A 24,031-nucleotide genomic window follows, 5' to 3' on the forward strand; every position below is an offset into this window, starting at 1 on the left:
TGGCTATTTTGTTCTTGGTACTTGCGCTGCTTGGGCACCAGCTCAGGGGTCGCTCCACTATAGCGCTCTACTGGATGCCGACAAAACCGAAGCGTGGTGCTTTTCCGCCAGGACCTCTACCCCAACACACTTTTGTTGCCTGCAGTATTTCACAGGAAAAGTAAACAGCCTGCCTCTGCTTGGAGTTCAGCAACAGCCAAGTTCCTGGCAAAAATACTGACAGAAAACAAAAGCTCCCAGTAGTTACAGAGGGTCTCACAGAGCTTCGGTGAGATCTACGGCCTTCCGAACCACCGAAGGCTGAGAGAATTGTGGAGTTTGGCTCAGCTGGGCTGCCTCCTTCCTGCACCAAAATTTCAACACAAACATAAAATGAAAATTTCTTTCTTCAAACATACTTAATTGCTTTCAAGTTTTGGCACTGCTGCTACTATTGGATTTCCAGGGTGTCCCATGGTAATGATTAGAACTAAGCAAATACCTCAAAATACTTTCCATGAAAACTCCCTTGAATAAAACATTGAATAGCCTTCAGCTGTGTTCACACCCCTTTCATATTTGCTTCTCTGAATATTCCACTGACTGATTTATGGGCAGAAATGTTAACTGAAACAGCAATTTTTAAGGGAACGTTGCATAGCATTTATGGAAACCAGATTTTAAATATGGATATAGTAACTGCATGCAGCCTAATTGGAGCAAAAATAATACCAGGTGATTTGAGTCCACCTAGTTTAAGTAACCCATCTCAGCATCCAAATTTGCAAACACCACTAACAAAAGAAGTCTCTGTCCACCATAAAGACCAAAAATTAGGACCAGATACAGCCAAACTTAGGAGGTACTTAGTGAGTTTTGAAAAAGTGACGGAGCAATGGATGTGTCCAGCCTCTGTTGACAAAATACCTTCATAAATCTGGCCATAACTCAAAATAAATGTTGGATATTAAATACATTTGAAAAATGTGAAGGTAATTCAAAGTTAATTGTGAGCAGGAGAAGAGGCTGAGCTCATTGACTTAGTTGTTTACTATGAATAAGTTGATTGGCCTTACTAATGATACAGGATTCTTGGCTGCTTCTTGAAGACTTCATTGTCAAAGAGCAAATATTTGCATATTGCTCTTCAACATCATTAATTTTGTTTTGGAAGGTGAGTCATTAAGACCTACATTTTAAAAAGTGTACAAATATTGCTTGTCTAATTTGCATCAGAGTCTAATACGAGCATAAATCGTGTGAGATCACACAGAGATGACCAATCATGGCACCCCTGGATGTACAAGGATGCACAGAGGCAATGCACATTATCAACTGCATTTTAAAAAAAAAAAGCTGAATAGAGTTTTAAAATATGGTCTTAAAACTCTCAGTTTTTGCATATGAAGCTCTTATCCATTCTGTAGCACGTTCCAGAGAGAGATAGCTTTGCTGGTACAGGGAACCTCAGACAGATCTGCATTATTCCCCTATGAGTGCAAAAATATCTTCATGCAATATCTGAAAAAAACTCATTTAAATGCTCTGTGAATACAGCCCTTCCCAAAGGCCAAGATGTATTCATGTATTTTGGATGATCTTCAGCTAGAAAACTGTGCAGCTAATGCACCCATCTCTACCACGTAAAAGATTTAAACAAAAAAACCAAACAAACAAACAAAAAAAAAGAGGTAGACTGGAAAAGCCAGCTTACAGCCTCTAACCTAGATTCACGCTTTTAAATAAAGATGATCAGAACATGTTCTTATTACCCAATTCCAACAACAGCTAAGGTTCGGTCTTTAAAAATTAAAAGCCAGAGTATTTTCTTAGGGACACTTACACCGTATTGTACCTTTTTCACCTTTCTGGTAAAATCTCTTAAAAATACCAGAACCACACAGCAACTTCAAGGATGGCGAGTGCTTCGTTTCCTTCTTCTATGAGAATGAATGGAAGGATTTCAAAGGAGAGAAGTCATGAGTGGATATGATCGGTGCTTTACCCAAGAACCAGCAAAGTTGAACCTGAGACTAGATATCAGGTTATTAAAGATACTCCAAAGGCTACCGCCTCTCAGGCAGGATGCGTAAGTGAACACGCTTGAATTTCCCTTTCCCTCCTACAAAATAATTTGCTTACCCTACCGCCATCGCACGCTCAATTAAGTCATGTCTTTCTTTTATTAATAAGACAGCGATTCTCTGAGCTTAAACTTTCCTAAATTTTCTTAGCACAAACATTGTTCATTTCATTTCTTATCCTGAGACTGATAACAGGGTTTCTACAAAAATGAACATTCATGATCAAAGAGCAACTCTGTATCATAAACAAATTACAACTGGGCATGCTTTGAAATAGCTTAACCTAATTAAGCTCAAACACTTCTGCAAAAGCTTAAAAAACGGGTGTAATTGGAGCTCCATTCAGGTTCAGCTGACTTCATATTTTTAGTTTGTTTGGCATTTTTTTTTCCTTTTAGAGCTTTGCATATACAAAACATTTTGACAGTGTCGCCTTCCTGGGAGAAATGTTGGTGGTGCTGAAAATTCAAATTTCCAAATGAAATGCGGTTCTAATCGCTCATTTTTGCAGTTCTTGTAATTCATGTGAAACGTCCGTGCCCACTGCAGACCTAACGGGCACGTGACTGTTTCACGACTGCAACACGTGCGCGTACAAGTGTAACTGAGCCGGTGCCACCGTGTGCTGCAACGCCGGGAACCCCGGGTGCCTACCTGAAATGCAACGGCATGGATTTTTCGTATCAAACTCATTTACAAATTAAGGGTTTGGTTTTGAGGACTAAAACGGAAATCCCCGTGGCATCATCCGGCGCCACTGCCTTAACCTACGCTGCGTGTCAAGCACATTCGCGAGTGGCAGACGTTACCCCAGCCGCGGGACGTCGTCTTCATTTTCAGTGCATGTTGTTGCATGTTAAGGAAGATTCACATTTAGGCTGAGCTTATCAGACACTCGGATGTTGGTATCTAACTCATGAGCTCGCGCTCTGCCTCCGTTTTAAAAGTGTTATGTAAAACTTTCCTCAAGTGTTTATAGATTATAAAACACCAAGTTACAAGGATTGATCATCGCCTTAAATCTGATTCTAGGCTGATTTACAATAATATTTCAATATTTACAAAAATAAAAGGACCTGAATCCTTTACTTACTCAAGTCAGTTGTTTTAAAGGTACAGAAACACCTGTGGATGGTAAAATGGCACAGAAAAAGAATCTCTTTATCAAAATATCAATTAACTTAAAATTCGAATGGATAAATCTTTTGTAATCGATATAGAATTAGGTATTTCCGTCATCACCATAAAACCTGATGCTTTCTAGCAGAGCTTTAAGCATCATGATTATTATCTGTTATATCTGGTCTTTTGTAGTGAATGATTTCCTATTTTCAATAAGCTTTTCATTTTCTTTATTTTTAATTTCAAAATGAAAATATTTTGCTGTTTGCCTGCCCACAGAATTTCCATAAAACGATGGTAATTTTTTGAATGCTCTTCACTTTTTTTATATCTGTTCTGCACTCAAATATCAAAATGCGCGCTGCGATTGGCGTGTGGGTAACTGTCTGTGAGTACCGGTGTGTCCATCGGAATATTTGTGGAAAAAGGATTTCAAATTCATTCTTATCTACTCCTAGTGTTCCTGCACAGCTGTTAACGCTATATTTGTTCTTTGCATATCCGTGCTTGTAAAAGTTTACTATACTGATGTTTACTGTAGGCCTTCATTGGTGCAAATTTACGCATGCATTTCAACCAGTATTTGTGATCTCCAACGCTCATTTTTTTTCTATATTTATTATTTCTTTCCCATTTCATGAGGGAAAAAAATTTCAGTAAAATTCATTTTAGTCATTGGAAAGTATTTAGAAGCGCTAAGCCAAATTACCTGTAATTATATAACCTTCCGATTCTGACTGTGTTTAGCAGATTAAATGTTCTGCCTTTACAACTTTCAAGGTTAAGTGCTCGTAATGGGACACGCTGGTGAGTAGGTCATATAATCCACAGCAAGCGGTACTCAGCAAACCAAATGAAAGATAGTTATTAAAATCTATAACGTACAACTTTAATCTAACACTCAAATTATAAGGGAACCACTTGGAAAGAGCTAAAGGCTATTTGCAGGTTCAATATATTCACTTTGCTCTCAACAGTGATCAAAGTTTGGAACTTCACATATCTTGGACTGGCGTAAGAGCTAATTTGGAGGAGCCGCAGAAAATACTGTTATATCCCCAAGCTACGGTGGTTCCATAATTGGAGTCTCATACCTGCGAATGAGCGAGCAGCTGCCTGCATCGCCCAGCTCTCACTGGGCTGGCGGCGTTGCCTCCGTAAGGGTTAAAAGTCGGCGGAATGAATCTGACCACGAAGACAAATTACACTTCTGGTTTTCACATCCAGTTTTTTAACTGAAGCAGTTATTTTGTGGTTGGTGAATATTACTTTAAAGCGAGACGCAAGATCGAGAGTCTTTTTTGTCACCGTCAAGCCCTCCCAGTAAGTTCACGCCTGCCTTTGTTCCATATATTAGTATTTTTTTAATCCAGAATTTTCTTGAGTTTACTGATATTTTCTCTTCCTAATCTATCCTGAAAGTCATGCGAAGCCAACAAAATTAAGTCCAAATCCTACTTAGCCTCAGGGTGATGCATTAAAAAAGAGGGTGGTTTTCTTCTTTCCAGAAAGGCCACCTTTGCACGTGCAGTTGTTACCCTGAAAGAGTTGTAGTGAAAGCCCTCTGTCAGAACAACCACACCACCTTGGCATTGCTGTTTTTCCTCTGTCAGTCCTTGAAATGACCTTGGTTTAACCACCTGCATCTCAATGAGTGAATCTACATAGAAAGGGAAGGCTAATTAATGAAGGATTGTTTCTTACTTTAAACCCGTCAGGCAGTGGCTGACAAGCAAGCCTGGCCCATGCAGGATCGTCCTGGATCTCATCGAAATGGCCAGATTGATGTGCTGCCTCTGGTCTAGGAAAAGGAACAGGACAGTTTGTTAATGAAGAGGAGTGATGGTACTCTTGCAAAAAATTCCAAAGCCTGTGTAGGAGTCCGTAATGTTGAACTTCAACTTTCTCCACTAGCTTCTTAATTTCAAGAGAGTTTAATTTACTCCTTTTCAACTTATCAAACTTCCAAGTTTTCCACCCAAAAGTTACTGTAGTTTTTCTACATGAACGAACCCGGCTAAAATCAGCAAAACAATTAGATCCTCTCGCATACATTTGTGTAGCTGTGAGAAAACCCCGTCAGCTTTCATCATTTTACACCTGGTGGCTACAAGAATTCGTCCTCTTGACCTGCACGTTGATCTCTGAGGGAATCCTGGCCCAGGAGCGCATCGCTGTGTTTCAGAGCGCGACGCCGCTCTGTCAGCATTCCTCGTGGTGCCCAGCAAGGCTCCCACAGGCACGGCTGAACCGGCCTTCCCGTGAGGATGTGCCTTCTCATACACTCTAGAAAACTGTTTTATGGCTCTACAAAGGAGGAAATAATGAAGCAAACGGAGGAGGGGCTTACCGCCATGCTCTCATCCCCGCAGGTAAAGCAGTGGTTAAATAATGGTTACTTTCAGCTATAGCACATTGAGCTAAATAGGCTTTTTCTCCAAAAACAAAAAAACCACAGTTTATTATGGAGATGACAATGAGGTGAAACTTGGAGTTGCGCTAAGACTTGCACACCAGCATCCATACCGTGGAGCGTCCAGCGGGTGTGAAATACCCACACAGGGCACTGAAGGCCAAGACAAAAATCCAGGAAATAAAGGTTGGAGGAAGACAGTTTCTCAAAATAAGCAGCTGAAACCAAAGTGTAGAAGTTTTACCGAGCGCCTTAAAAGCTTTCTGTACTTACGCTCGTGAAGAGACAGACATACACCGCACATAAATCTCTTATTTCCAATCCCTCATGTTGTTGGTATAAACTAACACGGTCACCATTTGAGAAAAACATTTGCACTTTGAGGATTTCAAAGACCATGGGGGAGAATGTATTTTTTTTTAAGGCAATAAACAGTGTCTTACATCTGGCTATCACTTAGTATGGTGGAGGTAATTTGGTCCTACGTCACTTGGAACATTTCAAAACATAAAATGAGACTCGGTTTACACCAGAAGTCTTTTAAGAGACATTTGCAGACAGATGGATTACACCTGCAGAGATTAATTGCACTCCTAACTGATTGGATTGCAAAGATCAAACCCGAACCCGTTTCAGCCTAGGACCTTACCTTCCAAAGGCAATACCCCACTGGAATAAAGAGCACGAAGATTTCTAGGCACTGTAACCTGATCAAAGGGACCCAGCTTCACCTGTGAAACCATCTTTGGGCACCTGGGGGCTCACAGCACGGAGGCTGGATTCATAACCAGCTGCACTGCAGACACTGGGCAAACGTCTGCCGATTTGCACATCACTGACAAGTTTTCCAGACACAAAAGTGGTCACAGGGACGAGCGCTTCTTAGGCCGGCGAACAAAGAGCCTGTCGATAGCAGAGGTCTGTTTGCTTCCATGTTTTCACTATATTTGATCTCGTAAACATTACAGCTTCTGGCTGCCTTGCAGTTTGTAGGGAAAACGTTATTTCTTTACTTTAGACTATAATAAGCCCTTCAGCATCTTGCAATCCTCTACCCTTTTAATGTCTTCCCTTCCCAGTCTTATCCACCGATTAAGAAATAATAACAAGCACAAAAAATCCGATCTTTTCTCATCACCGCTTTTGAAAGTTTACATTAAAGAAAGCGGGGCTGAGCTTAGAGGTGAAACTTTTCTTTAATGCACTATAAAAAATGTATTTTTTATAGATTTAAATGGTAAATTGCTCCCACCTTATCTTAAGTGGAAAAGGTCTTGCGTGATCAGGCTTCTGTCCGTTCTACAAAACGTGACTTTGCTGTACACAGAAATCCTAAGAATTGTCTCTGGTTTGGGCATGTGCCAGAATTTAACTCATCGCATTTCTATGTTTTCAAGTACCAGAAAAAAAATTATATAAAAATGATATAAAAAGTTTTCTGTAACTGTGAAACAGAGCTCATTTACCTTTGTAATTTTCTATTAATTTACTGCTAGGATTCATTTTGCATTTAATTCAGTCCTCTAATGGCTTAAAACTGTGTCTTTGGTCTTTACACATTTGTGGTCTCAGTCATGTCAAGCTTTTTCATCTACTTTATGTTCATTTATTTTAACTTTTAGTGGTCTTCTAGCCAATTCTTTATCCTTTTTATTACAAGAGCATGAAATTTTATAATGCCCTAGAGCTTTGTTAGTCAGCTGCTACAAGGTTCTTAACCTTAGTTAATTTATTCTTTCACTTTTGACTTTCAGATATGGAGCATGCTTTAATATTTTGGTTTTGAATATGAAAGCAACTTTTATTAAGTAGGTTTATTGCATTAATAGAGCCTTATTTCATTTTTACAGTAGTGTTTAGGTATCCTGCTAGCCATAGAATGTATCATTTTACATTATGATTTATAATTTTTTGTAATATAATTTAAACTTTGCTATATTAAAATATTGTTAATATAGCAATCATAACGTTCTTAGGTAATTTTACTAAAGAATCATCGTAAACAAGAAGAATGTCCTTTTTCATTGTAAAACCTGATTTTTTTTTGGTTGCTTATTACATTAACAAATCAAAGCAATGGCAGTTTGTTTATGTACAGAAAAATAAAGGGGGAACTACTAAAATTATCGCTTGCCTTAATTTTACAAGATTATTCCAAAGATGTCTTGTATCCCCATCAAGTGACGTAACGCTGGCCACTCCTGCAATTTGGGCAGTCCCGTGGGGATTCATTAAACCCCTACAGCCATGGTATTATCCCAGAGTTTCATAGTTTATCTTTCAGAAGTAATTATTAGCATTCCCAGCCAGGGAGCAAAGCTTGGAAATCTAAATGCTAGTCTCCAACTTGAAAAGGCTAATGACAAGGAAAATATTACGGGGGGGGGGGGGGGAGGGGGATTGTGCATTTCTATTTTTAATTCCCCTTATTCTAAAGCTTATATTCAAACTTTGTTGGTCTGACTCACATTATACTTGGAGTGGAACCACTACATAAATATAAGAAGCATCTAACTCAGACAGAGGAATGCTGAATTTGTTTGGGACGTGCTTTGAAAGCCACTGAAATGAAGGCAAAGACTTCATTCTGTTGGAAACTTGTAGTCCCTGACGAAATGGCCGGCTTAGAAAAATTCCCCTGTGAAATTCAACCTGCCTCAATCCAAGGGATGTAACCTGCTTCTTTTCTAAAACATGCTTTATACATAGTGATTTTTACCCTTAAATATCACCAAACATTACACTGTGGCCTTTAACTTGTAATCTGTCTTAAATCCCTCCTGGTATTCGTCTTCTTCCCCTATTTTTTTTGACATTAAAATATTCTCATTTAGCTCATTTAAATCACCATTCTGGTGCTCAGAGCAGTGTGTGACTTTTGAAGACGCTTTAGGAAACAAACACAGACGGTGCCCTGGCCCAGAAAAGGTTGTGCCCTCGTCAGAGACGAGCCCAGACACAGGCGAGGCTTGGCCAAAGGCCGGCACGAGCCCTGTGCGCTGTTTCCATCCCGTACCCACCGAGCCCTGCGTGATGGCCGCCGGCCTCTGCCGCTCCCGCCTGCGGGTTAGGAACAGGGACCAAAGGTCTGGACAGGAGGGAGTGGAAGCTGAGCGGCACAGAGTGAAGGTGATATTAATGAAAGATCAGGTATCAGCTTAACTGAGTTACCCAAGATTAACCACGATCAGATTCTTCAGTCTCACTGAAGAAGCGTGTTTTGAAGAGAGAGGCTCAAAGAAGAGGTTGGAGGTGTATGAAAGCTGGAGCTGAAACGGTGCTGTAATACATCCAGCTCTAAATGTGGTGGCCTAACCCCAAACATTATTATTATTAACACAGTGCTGACAGGCTGTTTTTATTTGCCTTCCGAGTCTTCAGTGTGTAGAGTTCACATCGTCAAACCTTCTCTTTTATGGAGAGCTACAAAGCAACAGCCTACTTTTATTCTTAAATGAAAGATATTCTCTGAGAATACCTTGGCCTCAGCAACCCAGGCCCTAAAAAATTGCTCGATAAAACCACGGCAGGTAGCGAGTTCTGCGTTGAATGGAGAAGTTGCAACAGTTAGGAAAAAAGACAAAAGTCGCGACCAGACAAATGACTTAACTTGAGCAGCTGGAGAACAGGCAGCAAAGGAGAGATAAGGAAGAAGGAGCTAAGCCAAGTAGAATCGTCATCAAAGTAAGAAGAAGAGGAGGCGATCCTACCCACTTCTGGTGTGGTGGCGGCTATGAAAAAGAAAAAATATGAACATGAACACTGGGGTAAAATAAATGTTTGGCTGATTGCCAAGGAGTCCTCCCTGTCGGAGGCATCTTTGCGAAAGGTCTTGCCTGAATTGCATCCCTATCGCTCTGTATAAGGACGGCAGAAGTCATCGTAAGCAAAGAAAAGAGGACGATAACTGAAAAACACATTCCTGTGGGATTTGCGGAGCGCACAAGGTGCATGGTACTCTGGAGCCTTGTCCCTCTGCCTCCTCCTGCAAGGGCAGATGGAGGGGCAGAGGGCCAGAGCCTGCACGCGGCAGGGGAAGGGTCTCCTGAGCGTGGTGGGGTGTGCAGGGCCGCACGCTCTGCTGCCAGCCCCGCCGTCCCCTCGCACGCCCGCCCTTGGACCCGCCTGGGCAGAGCCAGCGCCTGTGGAGAGCCGGCCTGGGGGGAGGCGAGAGAAGCGAGTTGTTTGAAACGAGGGAAAATGAGGCAGGTTTTGAAGCTAGAGGGAAATGCAGTGTTTGGCTTTTTTAGCCTGCTTTTGGGGCAGGACATTGCAAGAGGCAAAAACATCAATTTTACGTTTCAGCGCCGTGCTCCCGGCACGCGTACACGCGTCCCACCCCAAACGTTTACGCAGGAGGGGCTGTTAAGATTGCAGAGGGCATCACCACTGCCCTGCTTGCGCTCTGCTTTAAAGCAAGAAAGCCGATGCAAAGGTGGGACCGCTAGAAAATCAATAGCAAAGGGAAAAAAGAGTTCTTGTGAAAGGCACCAGCGAGCCTTACAATAACCATAGTTGTCTGCAGTACTGTTTTTATACTTTTTGGCTTACGTGATTCTCCATTAATCTGTAATTTTAATAAAAATGCATTTTCATTTCAGAACAGGTAAGAGGGCTTGCTATAATCCTCATTCTCAATGAGATATAGTTGTTATTACATTATTTACTTGTGTGTGAGTATCAAACTGACTCTGATACGTTGGAGTTTCGTTTCTGTTCTACAGGGAGCTAACGCTTAACGTGATTTTTTTATATATATTTTTTTTATATTTATATATATATGAACGCTTCTTTGTCAGGTAGAAGCTTTTAGTCATTCTGACATGAGGCTTTCATGCAGCAAAAATATTACTAATACTATTTTGCCTCTAAAGTGCATTTGTTATCAGTATGCACTTAAACTAGTGATCAAGAGTTGGTGGGAGAGACACCTGCTCTTCATTTCTTATCTTTTTAATACCTTAGGGATACATCACTTAATAATTTAGTGCTAAACCATTTAGCATTTTAGCCCATCATCTCTTATATTACACATAGGATTTCAGTAATGTCTGATAAAATTATGTGTTAGCTGCCTTATGTGTGTGTAAAACTTAATAAGTCTTCTTTCCCCCCTCAAGTTTAATAACTGATTTCTTACATTTATGGATGTGAAATTTTATTGCTCATGGATATAGTTTGAACCTAAATCTTCATATCTTATAAATTGATTTTTAGTTTCCTTTTTGACCTTATGAATTTCAATCAGACATTGACCTCTTGTTGCTCATGAATCTGACTGATTTAATGCCATATAACAATAATACTGTAGAAAAGCATTATCATAAGAGCCCACAGGGTTTGCTGAAACCCATAACTAGATTTTGGAGGCCTCTAGCAATAATAATTCTTGACCCAAGACTATTCTCTAATGCCTTCATCCTTTACTGTTCTGGACTGGCCAATCCTTGTCTTAGTAGGTTCAAGGAAAGTGGTGGAGACTCCCAGGAGGTTATGAGCTAAAACTGTATGGAGAAGATAATGCTGAATATACTCCAGGAACGTGAAGCTTATAAAAGACCAATTCTGTCTGGGATTTGCCACATTTTGAAGTGAGAGGGAAAGGCTATTTAAAAGGAATCTTTTGTGTCAAAAATTAGTATTTACTTAGTGTTTAAGGTTTTCAAAAAATACAAATTTAATACTAATTGTCTTTACTGGAATGTATTGTTATTCTTCAGTCTATCATTATGGCTGCAGCCTAAATAGAGGACTTGAATGATTACTGCTTTGTTTGCTTGGCTGTGCTAATTTAATTTAATTTAATTGCTTATATGCTTTGGTTTACTGAATAACTGGGTGTTGATGTTCATTATTCCTTATTAAGAAAGAATCTTAAAGTGAAAACAAAAGTGTGAAGGACATGGGACTGTGGCATTCATTTATGCTGCATGTGACTGACTTTGGGCATGAACATTTGCTCTATGACTAGACTTACTGTGCACGTACATATCTATATGTATATGGGAGTTTTATTTATTAACTGATTGCTAGGAAACAAGCAGGGAGTCAACACCAGAAAATCCAGATAAAACTACTTCTGGTAAACAGGGCAAGGGGTTAAGAAAGGACGCATGAGCTATGAGCTGTGAAGTACTCCTTCCAGACCGCAGCCAAAATTATACAGGTGTTCCAGCATGACAGGGAGCAAACAGATCAAAAGGGCTATAATCTGTTAAAAACTCCTTCTGTTCTAAGGCGATGGTCAGTTTATCAGGGATTTATTTATGAAGCACAGACTGACACAGTCACTGTCTTGGAGGGCTAAAGGATAACAGGTCTTAAGCATCCAGCATTATGTAAAACTTAGGTAAGAGAGAGGCGCGACTTACTTTAATCCTTTCGCTTTTATGCTGCGTTATAGCCTTCTTTTAACAGCAAAGTTGTCACAAAGAAAGGCAGAACTTGCAGTCTAACTTGAGAGTCTACGTCGCTCATCGTTTTGATGGTAGACTTGGATCCAGCATGCATGTGGCCTGTGAAAGCCTTAAATTGCCTGACCACTTTACGGTGATCTGTGAAGCAAATCTCAAGCCATAGTTCCTGCAGGGCATGCGCCAACCCGGTCACACCTATGTCCTTTTATGTTATATTACGTGCAAACACCTACGCGGAGAGGCGCTCTCGCCTGACATCCAGCAACCATTATCTCACGTTGGAAGACAGGAGAAATGGAAGATGGTCCTGTAGTTCTCGTTAAGGATATCGTGTCCTTGATGCTTTGTATTTAAAAATTAATTAAAAGTGAAGATCTCTACATGGCAGTCCAAAAACACGCTGGCACAGAGCCACGTCCATTCACCTTTCTCTAGAGAACTGTTCTTGGCATGCTGATGGCACTGGACGTTATTGGCGTATTTCGGCTGGTTCATGTAACAACCACCAGGCCAACCTCCCAAGGCTTCCAATGCAGACGGAAAGGTTAAAGCTTGAAGCCCCACAGTGCGACTAAAGTTGCTTAGGGCTTTCTCCAGGCATCGCTTTTCCGATATGATGGAAGGTGTAAGATGAAGGCATGTGTTAGTCTTGAAGAAAGGATGCCAAGCATTGCTTAAGGAGCAAGCGTTAGACTAGATGTAACCCAGCAGTGAAATCAGGCTTCACATGCTCGTTTTTGTAACCGCACAACACCACCTCCTTCCGCACGGGGTAGTGAGCTTTTTAAGTGAGAGGTTTGTGTCTGGTGTACTAATGTTCAAGGCTTTCCAATTTAAACAAACAGTACAACAGGTGAGTAGTCCAAAACAGAAATATATGAGCGGAGCTGTGTGCCATTACTACTCTGTTTATGATGCTGAAGAGTCAAAACTGTGCCAAGCCGTTCGGTTCTCTTCTAAACTATTTATATTATTTATTAACACGTAAAGTTAACAATTTTCTGCATTTACTCCGGCTTGTGTTGTATCTGATATGAATGAGGCTCTTTGGACCTCACATTTTGATCTAATTTTCTCAATGTTGGCAATAATTTTGCTGTTTCAATAACTGATCTTATTCACCTGCTGCTAAAAACACTTGTCATGTTGAATTACATACCCTGCACAGACATTGTTGCAATTACCAATTACAAAAAATCACAACAGAAGTGTACAAAGGTTTAGAATCCAAATTTTTAACCATATGTAATCATGTCCTAATTTGCTTAAGCATGTGCCAAGCAGCTCCGTTCATTTGCACATGCCGGTTACTGATCTGTGTGCGCGGACGTAGTAATTGCACATGTAAATTTGGAGCCACGTGATCTGAGCACAAACCGACATTCTACGTGTGTCCCCACGCCCAGCGTTTCCGATTGACTGGTCGGCTGCCAGCCAGCCAGCCAGAAACGCTGGGCCCACGGGCTTGGTGGAATTAAACCCATCTGAATTCAGTCCGTGTCTTTTATCAGTTAGAGATTACCGACAATACTATTTTTGAAGATGCCGAGTTCACGAGCCGTTTCCCTTCCAGAACCAAGTATCTCCAAGGTAAGTCTCAACAAATTTTTCTGGGTACAGATTTACTTCCCTCCTCGTACCACACCTCTGCGAGCCTTTCCAGGTGTGACAGATGTCCCCCATCACGTGGCAAGAAACCATCTGTGACACCCTGTAATTGTCTTCAGGATGTAGCCAGAACAAATTAAATTTTAATTGAAACCAGCGTAGGGGTAGATGGTTTCCAGGGAGGCCTCCTGGACCCACTGGAGTGCGTAGCTTCTCTGTCGGTGTAGCTGCACGTGGGTCACACAGCGGCGGCGGCCGAGCACCCCACTTCGTCAGTGGAAAGCAGAGCGCTGTGCAGACGCGCGACTGTGGGAAGGGCTGGTCCGAGCGAGGCAGGGCGCAGGCCTGAGGGAAGCGGTTTGTTTGAACGGTGGTCCAAACTGCAAGGATATTTTTTTTCCCCTTGGTATATCCAGCACACATAGAAATTGCCCTCAGTGGCGTATCATTTTTTAATTAAAAAAAAAAAGGAAAAAGCAAAGAAAAGACAGGAAAAATAAAAGAAGAAGAAAAAAATATTGACAGGGAAGAAAGGCCAGACACATTTATTGTTGCTGTTCCCATCCAGTGTCTTGATACAATACCAAACATCAGTTACTGGGGATCAACAGATATTTCTTCTTTTTTGGTTCTCCAGCAACTAGAATCTATTTTGATTTCTTGGTGTCCTTTCTAGTTATGCTATATTACTCATAACTGCAGCGCAGTGGTAGCTGCCAATACAAATTTAGTCTTTTCTGTTTATTCTGTACTGTCCTGTCAAAGCAGATAAGTCTGCTTTGCATTAGAGCTCAAAAATTTAATTGTGGGAAAATGATGAGTCACTCCAGCTAAGGTAAACCAACGTCTGTGTCAGGGGACGTTCTTTTGATGTACAAAGCAACGAAATGACATTAGGGCCGAGAGCCAAAATCACTAACTCTCACACAGAGGTGTCATTTACATTTCCCTGGGACAACGAGGCTTTCTGAACCAGAGATAAGATTGATTTGGGGTGAATCTTGGGGGGGGGGGGGGGGGGGGGGAAGAGAGAGAATAAAACAGGAAAAGGGAATCTTCCAAGCTTTATTAGCAATTTGAGCCACCTACTTGTGAACATCGAATGAAATTGTCTCAAGAGACCGCTCGGGATAGTTAAGAGTTATTTTCCTTCCTTATCCCCCCGAGATATGGAGATTGGCAATGAAACGGTGGGAGTGACCGTCTCCAGGAACCAGAGGCGCAACCAAGTTGAGAGGAGCACAGTTTCGACAAGGTTTGTTGCTCTGCAACCATCACTGAAGACCTTTCACTTCTCCTTTCCCGGATGGAGGTGTGGCGGCCTATAGCGGATGTTACATATTTTCTGGCACCGCGCTCTATTGCAGAGCTGCGTCTCTGCAATCCCATTCATTTCAAGAGAGTTACACCAGTTTGAGAACTACACGTAACGTAGGAATTGGAGAATTGGGCCTTCTTTGTGTCTGGTGGTGCCATCTAACGGAAGGACAGCTTCAAATACCCAGGCAAGCTGTCCTCTGGTGCTACCTCAGACACACTTTGAATATTTCCCAGGTTGAATGTTGCCACCATTGGTCCTTCCCCAACTACTGGACCTGTAGCCGTGAAGGTCTAGTTTGTTTTGAGGGCCTGTATCAACTATGCGTATCTGAGTTTCATTCGCCTGCCTCTGCATCCTAGTCTGTTGAAGCAGACCTTTTCGAGGACAAAGGTAGCAAGTCACATGAAGACTAAATTAAGTGTCTGCAGGATGTCCTTATGAGATATTTTCAGCAGAACAAACAGTAGAAATTGAGTAGAAATGCATAAGAAAAGCCCATGAAGGACTGATAGAAATGAATTCAGAACCTTTTTTTCAGCATAATTTGGACAAGACGTAATAGAGTCCACGGTTTACAACTGAGAAGCAATAAGTGAGAAGTATATAACTAGTAAAACAGCTCTCAATTAATTTACATTTTCTGCTACATCTTTAGGGTGAAACTCAGCTGTGTGTTAATGGTCCTCGGAAGAATCTAGACAACACTGATGCTCTACTTATACTTCTTATTAAGGGTAAAATCCACCCCATTGAAGAGGACAAGCTTAAGATCTATGCACCCACTTAGTACCACTTATCCCAATTTCCACTTAACAAGGGCGTAAGTAGTGTATATGTCTGGATTGTCCTTCTGCACTAAAATGAATTTTCTCCCTAGTAAATTAGATTGGTCTGATGTGTGCTTAAAAGGAAGAAAATCTTTGCTTTCATTAGGGGTTGTTCTGGGAAATTGCTGCTTGACCTATAACTTAAACAAAAATTTTCAGTTCTTCAAAACGGCTTTACACTCATATATGGTATATTTACATGATTTACCATTTGATCAAACAGCCAAGTTGAAGTAATGGAGCCCATCAATCACGAAGGGGAATAAAGTTTTTGAGGGAGCTGCTTGTTCCTTTGCTATTCAGATCCTTCCTGTGGACGGATTTTTTAATATACATTTATTTTGACGTTTGAGTAAAATTGGTATAGAGTGGGTTGAGTAGCATCATAAGACCATAGCCATATCCCTCGGCAGAAAGCACAGAATGGTGGAACTTAGTTATATATTTAACTTAGATATAAGTGAGATAAACATAAACAGGATGATTTTGCAAGCCAAGAAGTCATGACAAAGTTTAGTTAAATGGAAGGTCTCGTGTGCATGCAGACCTATGCCTGTTTTTCCATGCCGACTTGTTACTGATGATAGGTTGGACCCACCTGCGTGTGCGTGTATCTTGTTGCATGCCCAAGTCCCGCGACTGTACAAATACATGCTCGCCCACTCCCAGATGCAACTATACAGAGCCCTCTAGCTTTTGACTTTAAAATAGGCGGCTCGTTGTATGCACACACATTAGGGCATGCAGAATACCTTCCTGTGGCCTCAAATGCATGTTTTTATTTGCAGGAACACAGGCTCTGCAAGATATTCCAGTCACAGTTAATGAAGTCCTTAATGAACTGATGGGCCTGTTTCTTATCTCACTTGTGCCAGATTTAGACCTGTGTAACTCCATTAACTTGTTGAGTTGATCCTAATTTTACATAAGTGTAAAAAAGATGAGAACCAGACGTTTTATGTTCCCATTATCTAAAAGAATACAAAGTATGAAGTTCTTAAAAACCTTCTTTCTGTTTTCTATCGGTTACAAAGAGACTTAAGCGCTCCCCCACCTTTGACCCTCCCACTTTCCCTGCGTACCAATTTCTGCAGCTACTCATTCTGTTTGCCAACAGTTAGGCTGATCGTGCAAGTTTTGATCTCACTGTGGTTTTTGTAACTCCTGAAACGAGTTTTGTAAACTTTATTCCTTGTGAGCACATTCCTCCTCACATGAATCAAAACGATGCTTTCCTCCTCCCTTCCCACAGAGCCCTCTTCTAACAGTTCATCCTTCTCCATAACATTCCTAGCTTTCCTCTGATGTAAAGAAATTACCGGTACAGAAACCAGACATAGAGCATGAGCATAAAACTGTGGAACTGAAGGCAAAATCGTTTTCCTACTCATAGTTTGACTTTGGTAATGTTTAATCTAGGCCTGTTGTTTTCAGCTGATTATGTTGAACTTTCTCTGTCTCCAGTAGTTTACCTTCCACATGAACCCTGAATTGAAAGATCAGGTTTACCCCAAGGAGACATACTCTGTGTACACAGAGAAAATGATTTCAGATGTTTTGTTTAACTCTTATTGTCTTTTAATATTGCCCCAATATGACTTACAACACAGTAATGTACTGTACGCTTCTGTCTCCACAGCCAAGTTCAAATGCCAGCGTGAACCTGATCTTCAAGAAATTCAAGGCAACGATTCTTGTGAGAAGCTCACGTATCAGGTACTTTTGCCAGCTCACTCTAACCACATACACGACTGGATGACAGAAGTGGCCAGCAATGCAACAGGAGCCCTAGCGAGACATCTGAAATCCTGGAAGCATGAATTTGAGCTGACCTACACCCTGTTAGCACTGGAGGAATGCCTCCGACTTTGATGGAGTCGCTCATAATTTACAGCTATGTAAGATCAAACATATAGCCCAGAGTACAGAAATGTTAACACGGATAGTCTCAGTCAGAGAAGGGATGCTTGTTCTAATGGTACCTCCTGTCAGTCAAGTCATAGACTAGATGTCACTTATGAGGACAATGGGTCACCCTTTTTCCTCTATTCTGAATACGATTAAAAATATAAAAATGAGACTTAGAATGGAAAATGAACTATTACGACAATAAATAAGAGGACTGAAAAGAGAAATCAGAAAGGAGAATGAAAGGCAAGTGCCCTAAACAGCCCCAAACCAATTACCTCGGGCTTAGCTGAGGGTGAGGTGGTTGTCTGAGTGGCTTGAAATGAACCGCATTACTCAGCTGTGTTACAGCAGTCATTTCCTATTTCTCTCTCCCGAGGCTTATGCGAGGCTCCTCCAGAAAGTGCCAAGTTTCTGCCAAGGGAGGCAGCGAGAGCTCCAGGATCCCTCCGCAGCCAATGTGCGATGAGGGCAATCCCCCTCCAGGAGTCACATCTGGTGAAATCAGGCCAAGTGAGTGAGAACAGAGCAATGGCCATCTAGTAAAGTCGCGTCAGATACGACTCAGTGAACACAGGCTTCAGACCACATCTTTCGGTGACTGAGCTGAAAGAAAAACGAATAAAATTCAGGAGGCGAAGTGCTGAAGAGGTGCTTATTGCCCCTTTGGGCGGCCCTGCAATGTGCCCGACCCTTTACGTTTCTTATGGCAGTGACCCTTTACATTTCTTATGGTTAAAATCAAAGCTAATATCTCTTTTGTGCTAGCTCATGCATAAAAACAAATTACTCTTTTTTTTTTTTTTTCTAGAAAAAAGGACCCAGCTCCACCGTTCATAAGGTAGAAGACTTTTCTGTACCTAATTGCAGGCTTAGTCTTAGACAAGCTGAAAGCTCACACCAGTTTAAAGATACAAGGATTCTGCTCTCTGTCATAACCTTACGATGCCAGGAAGACCCGCGTCGTCAAGCGACTGCCAACATGATGGGTTTCAGTTCCGAATTCCACAGTGAGATGCCTCTGTTTAAGGACCGACTATTCAGAGATGCACTCAGAGCCCTGCAATTGCTGCTGAAATCAGTGGGCACTTACGGTAAGCACGGCTGAAATATAGTCCTGGGTCTCTCGTACTGGAATTCTTAAAATTGAAGGTACCTGGAAGTTACAGGACCCTTCAAAAAGGTAAGCTGGAGATGACAGTGCTTTTCAAAGCACAGCAATACCTAAGTATGACAAATACTACAGAAGTGCTAATGCTGTTTGGCAATCTCCTGGAAGGTCTGTGGAGTGGAAATTCAGTTCATTAACTGATGCTGATCCCTCCAGAAGTCATTTCAAATTGTTTTCCTGAAATAAGACTTGAACCCAGATGGCAGAGGTGAACCTGCTTCGCTAGCCTCCAACAAGAGATGTTATAGGTTCAGAAACAATATTTATATTCCCAAATCTCAATCTCTGTCTCTTTTTTGAGCTTATTAAAATTAAAAGCATGACCTGCCACATCACATTACATCAAAACATGATGTAACTTCTTAATTTAAAAAGTTTTAATTTATGATGTTGTATTATGCCACAAAAAGCTTTTGTTTTCCCCAGAGAAACTATAAATTTTTTACAGCGACTGTTTATCCAGTATCCTTGGCAGACTGAAACAGTGAGCATTGGCAAAAAGCAGATATTTAACAGCTACTGACGAACAGCTTATGAATCACCAGGCTTGAATCCTGGCACACATCTCCCTGTAGGTACCTTACTGAAATCACCCCTCTTCCCTTCACCTCCTTCTAATGGCAGTAACACTGAGTAACTGACTGATCCTGCGCCACTAAACTTGATCTACTTTACCCTTTCAAGCCTTTATATTTTTGGAGGAAAGCACTCTTGCTGTAAAAGTGCCACTGAAATAGCATCCCAGAAGCAGTGGCCAATACGGGTTTCCCACTGAGTCTGAACGGCTCAGGAAAATACTTTTCATTACAACAACGTTTGGCATTTATACATTTTTCATTTACAGTTATAAAAGGGCTTTGCAAAATAGCTTTACCTATACAGTTACACAGGCGGGAGAGCTGAGGCACGAGCAATAGAAGATGTCATGGGCAGAGCCAAGAAAAAGCCGGTCCAGGTCTGCTCTGCGGGTTCAAGTATCTTCCAGATGATGAATTCATGTTTGGCTTATTGTTTTATATGCTTCTGCAAGGCAAGCTGGACTACCCTAGGACACGAAAGGCTGTATGTTTGTTGGCCTGGGTCTCTCTCAGTCTGCTCACTTATCTGGTGCTTTTTTGGGGGGATTGCTCTGGCTGAAGCAAAGGAAGTTCAATGGAACTTGAGAACAAGGACTACTTGTCCGAACAAGGGTTTTCAAGCCCTTGGTTTCTAAACAATTGCTTTATAGAGTGGATTGTGTACCATAAATCTGTAGCATAGGAGTATTGGCCATATTGGCTTAACTGTCTTACTAAGACTGGACTTATTTCTCACACAACTGATAAAAGTCATAATGCTGTCAGTCCCTGGTATACTAGCTGTACTCAACTTTTACTGCTTCCTAGTCCCATGATCCATAGTGCACATACAAGGTATAAAGCCTTCTTAAAATCATAGCCCCTTAACGAAAAGCTTTTTCTGGGAGACAGTGTGGTTTGAATTATACTGAGGACCCCAAACAGCAATTGCTCTTGGGCCACTGCCTTTGAAATAGATCTATTTTAGGTGGATATTCCTCTTCCGAAGGGGCACTTCTAACCCTATTTATAAGCCTCACTGCTCGTACCGAATAACCTAACGGGGGAGTGAAAGCTCCCGGAGTACTTTTGATGTAAACGCACAGCGATGATCTTCATCACACGCAATGTGTTGGGTGAAAAGGGGACAGGTTTTTTTCACGCACTGTCACTTTGGGTGCCCTAGTGAGAACCAAACCACAAGGCTATGACCCATTTTTCATTAAAATCCTCAAAGAGCGTCTATTCCATCTCAGTGTTGACTAGGGGAAAGTTCTATCTTCAAAACCTGTCCGTGGGTCAGGAAACCATTCCTGACGTCATTTCTAGTATCAAGCACCTTCTCCATTGGTGCCTTTTCTCCCACTGGCAGATTGATGAATTAACCCGGATTGGTTTTACTTGAGATCAAATCTTCGGCATGGTTCCCTAAGTAGTGCGCAAACAACTGCACCAGCAAAACTGTCAGAGCACTGTCTGCAGTGAGCTGGGGGGCTGCTTAAAATATGCTTGTCAACCCACGCCTAAAAAGTGCTTGCCACATTAGAACCTAAAAGAGGACACTTGGCCAGTGAGAGGAAAAGTAAGAGGTCTCAGGTGAAATTCTGGATGAAGCTGTGCTAAAAACCTCCACATTTTCTTGCAAATATGGAAGGAATTATCTTGAATGAATCTCCTCTTGACTTGACATAGGAGGTTTCAAGTTTTATGGCATCTTACATTGTTGTTTAGATTTGTTTCAGGCAAGAAACATACTTTTTAAGGTCAGGAATACAGATTTGTTAGATGCTAAGGCACCTGAAAAGCAAGAATACAGATTGTAGGATGAATATTTTACAGAGTAATTATTTAAATATATTCAAGTATGAACATCTTTAGATCCTAAATTTAGTATTCCTTAAAAAACATAATCTTACAATAAAATCTAGCCCACTCTCACATTGTTCATACCATTCCAATTTTCTGTTTGAACTAGTTGTTTTGAGAAGTTGTGTCTTGGCTGTTTATTTAAAGTGCCCCACTGATATTTTTGCCCCAGACTTTAATTTTTGGCATAACACTTGCACATATGTTGATGATGATATACGTCTGAAGTTCTCAAAACATGATAGCATACTACGCTGGTGTGTGAACCACTCAGATGTCATGTGCAGAGGCAGCTCCCTCTTTGCTTTGTCGAGCCCTTGCCTAAGCAGCAGGTTAAGTGCCTGCCTGGGGCACACAGTGGCAATCCTGCGACTGCTGGATGCCTCGGCAGCTCTGCTCAGGAGCAGTCTGTGCACTGAGCATTCAGGGACCACGACCAACAGGGTGCCTGGAGAGGTCTGACTCGAAAGAGATGGCCACGAGTCAAGTAGCTGGGTAAGCAGTTAAGATGTAAGTAGCTGCGAGGTCTGGGGATGCTGCCTGGAAGGAGGGAGCTCGTTTAAAATACAGTAAAGGTGAGAAAGGAAGGGATGGACACATGCCTTTGTCTCTACATGTGCCTTGGAAGTTGATGAAAAATGAGCAAGCAGTAGCAGCTGCTGTTGCAAACTCCTGAGCAAACTGGATTTGGGGAACCTCGTCGCTGTAACAGAGGCAAGAAATCCATAGGCTCCCCTGAATTACTGGACTGTAAATCACATTTTCAGTTAGGTTCTCCAAATCTGCGCACCAAGGTGAACTCCAGTTTTAGGGTTCAACTATTTCGTTTGGGCACCATAAACAACAGTGTTTGAGAGTTCTATGTCTGATTATACGTCTCATACCTCTGAGCTTTATGTCTCATTATACGGACAAAACGGGCACCTGCAGAAACGTGAGCCTGCCTGCATCTGGCTGAAAACAACACAGCTCAAATTTAACCACACCTGCCCTATTTAAAATCAGTGGTAAATGGTTATTACATTGAAACTGAGATAGCCTCTATTATGCTATGTAAAGATATCATAGAATGACACAAAGATCTTTTGTTATTCATGGTATCTCCAAGCCTAATGAACAGCTTCAATTTCCAATTTAAGTAGGGGCACCTTATTATCAAGTATTGGCCATGACTGAACTGTTGATAACCTCCTCTGGCCACCTGTCTTCTTGCACGGTCTTTGGTGTGTCCTGGTTGAGCCTCAGCTTGCTCGACTGTATCCACGATTCTTACTCTGGATCTTCTGCTCTCCTAACCCAGTGGGACCAAGTACAATCAAGGCAAGAACTAAACTTCCTATTTATGCATCACGCACACTTCCTACTTTATATTGTGGCCAGCTGGACACCAGCAGATGCAGCAGAAAGCTTTAGTCTGTCTTGGAAGGACTTTATAAAATACTTCCAGAGCCTTTCCATGTTTAAAATACAACACCATGAAATCACAAGAATAGAGATGGCAAAAAATGGGAGAGTCTAAAGAATGCTTCTGTTGGAATGGGTGCATAGACTCTACTTCTGCATTTCAGCTCATCCAGGCACAAGACACAGAAGCTTTTGTCCCATTAGGACAGTGCTGAGCACACAGATGACCACAGGTGCAGCTAGGGCCTCGACACAGAGCTACTTACTGCAGCACAGTCGTCACAGGATTGAAAACATACACGCATAGACCCTGATACTTTTACCTCTCACCCTCTCGGCTCAGGGTGTTTGTGCTGGGAGGTTACGGTGCTACCCACCGACAGCAAAGCTTGAAGAACCTGACCCACAAAACTTAATACATTCTGCTTTGTTTCCAGAGTTTTCAAAACTAGACAGCCCCCGGGCTTGTGTCAGCACTGGTGTGGCCAGCAGGAGCCGGGCAGGGATGGGGCCCCTGTGCTCGGCCCTGGGGAGGCCCCACCTCGAATGCTGGGCTCAGGTTTGGGCCCCTGGGGACAAGAAGGGCCTGGAGGGGCTGGAGCGTGTCCAGAGAAGGGCAGCGGGGCTGGGGCAGGGTCTGGAGCACAAGTGTGCTGGGGACTGGCTGAGGGGGCTGGGGGGGTTTAGCCTGGAGAAGAGGGGGCTGAGGGGAGCCCTTCTTGCTCTCTGCAGCTGCCTGAGAGGGGCTGGAGTGAGGGGGGGCTGGTCTCTGCTCCCAAGTCACCAGTGACAGGACGAGAGGGAACGGCCTCAAGCTGCGTCAGGGGAGGTTTAGGTTGGAGATGAGGGGAAATGTCTTCCCTGCAAGAGTGGTCGGGCCCTGGCACAGGCTGCCCAGAGAGGTGGGGGAGTCACCGTCCCTGGGGGCAGGTTCAAACACCGTGGCACTTCAGGGCATGGTTTAGGAAACATGGTAGTATTGGGTTGATGGTTGGACTTGATGATCCGAGAGGTCTTTTCCAACCTTAATGATTCTATGTATGGACAAGAAGAAAAGGGCTATGAACTCTTAGAAACAGCTTTATACGCTTTGCAGCAGGCATTATACATGTATTCTTATATTTGCCATTGTTAAACGTAATGTTGGAGCCAGAGAACAACCGCATGCACTTTATTTGGACCCAGGTCTAGCTTTGGTATCCCCAGTGTTATGGAAGTAGTAGGTAGGAGTCACAGCAGCAGTCCTTGTCTCAGCCCTGCAGGTGTTAATCAAAGGTTCCTGGTTTGGACCCTTGACTTATTTTTCCAGTTTTTTCCCGTTACCATACCCTCCACTAACCAAACTGAATCTTCCC

General features: G+C 42.1%; 1 long non-coding RNA gene across 1 annotated transcript in view; it reads left to right on the forward strand.

Moving 5' to 3' along the window:
- Nucleotides 1-18,495: 18,495 nt before the first annotated feature.
- LOC142064138 (uncharacterized) overlaps nt 18,496-24,031 on the forward strand; it is a 31,163-nt gene continuing 25,627 nt past the window's right edge. The window contains exon 1 of the long non-coding RNA XR_012663010.1: nt 18,496-18,772. This is a non-coding gene — a long non-coding RNA (uncharacterized LOC142064138). The remainder of the gene's footprint in view (nt 18,773-24,031) is intronic.

Source organism: Phalacrocorax aristotelis, chromosome 13 (genome assembly GCF_949628215.1).
Source record: "Phalacrocorax aristotelis chromosome 13, bGulAri2.1, whole genome shotgun sequence".
Lineage (NCBI taxonomy): Eukaryota > Metazoa > Chordata > Aves > Suliformes > Phalacrocoracidae > Phalacrocorax > Phalacrocorax aristotelis.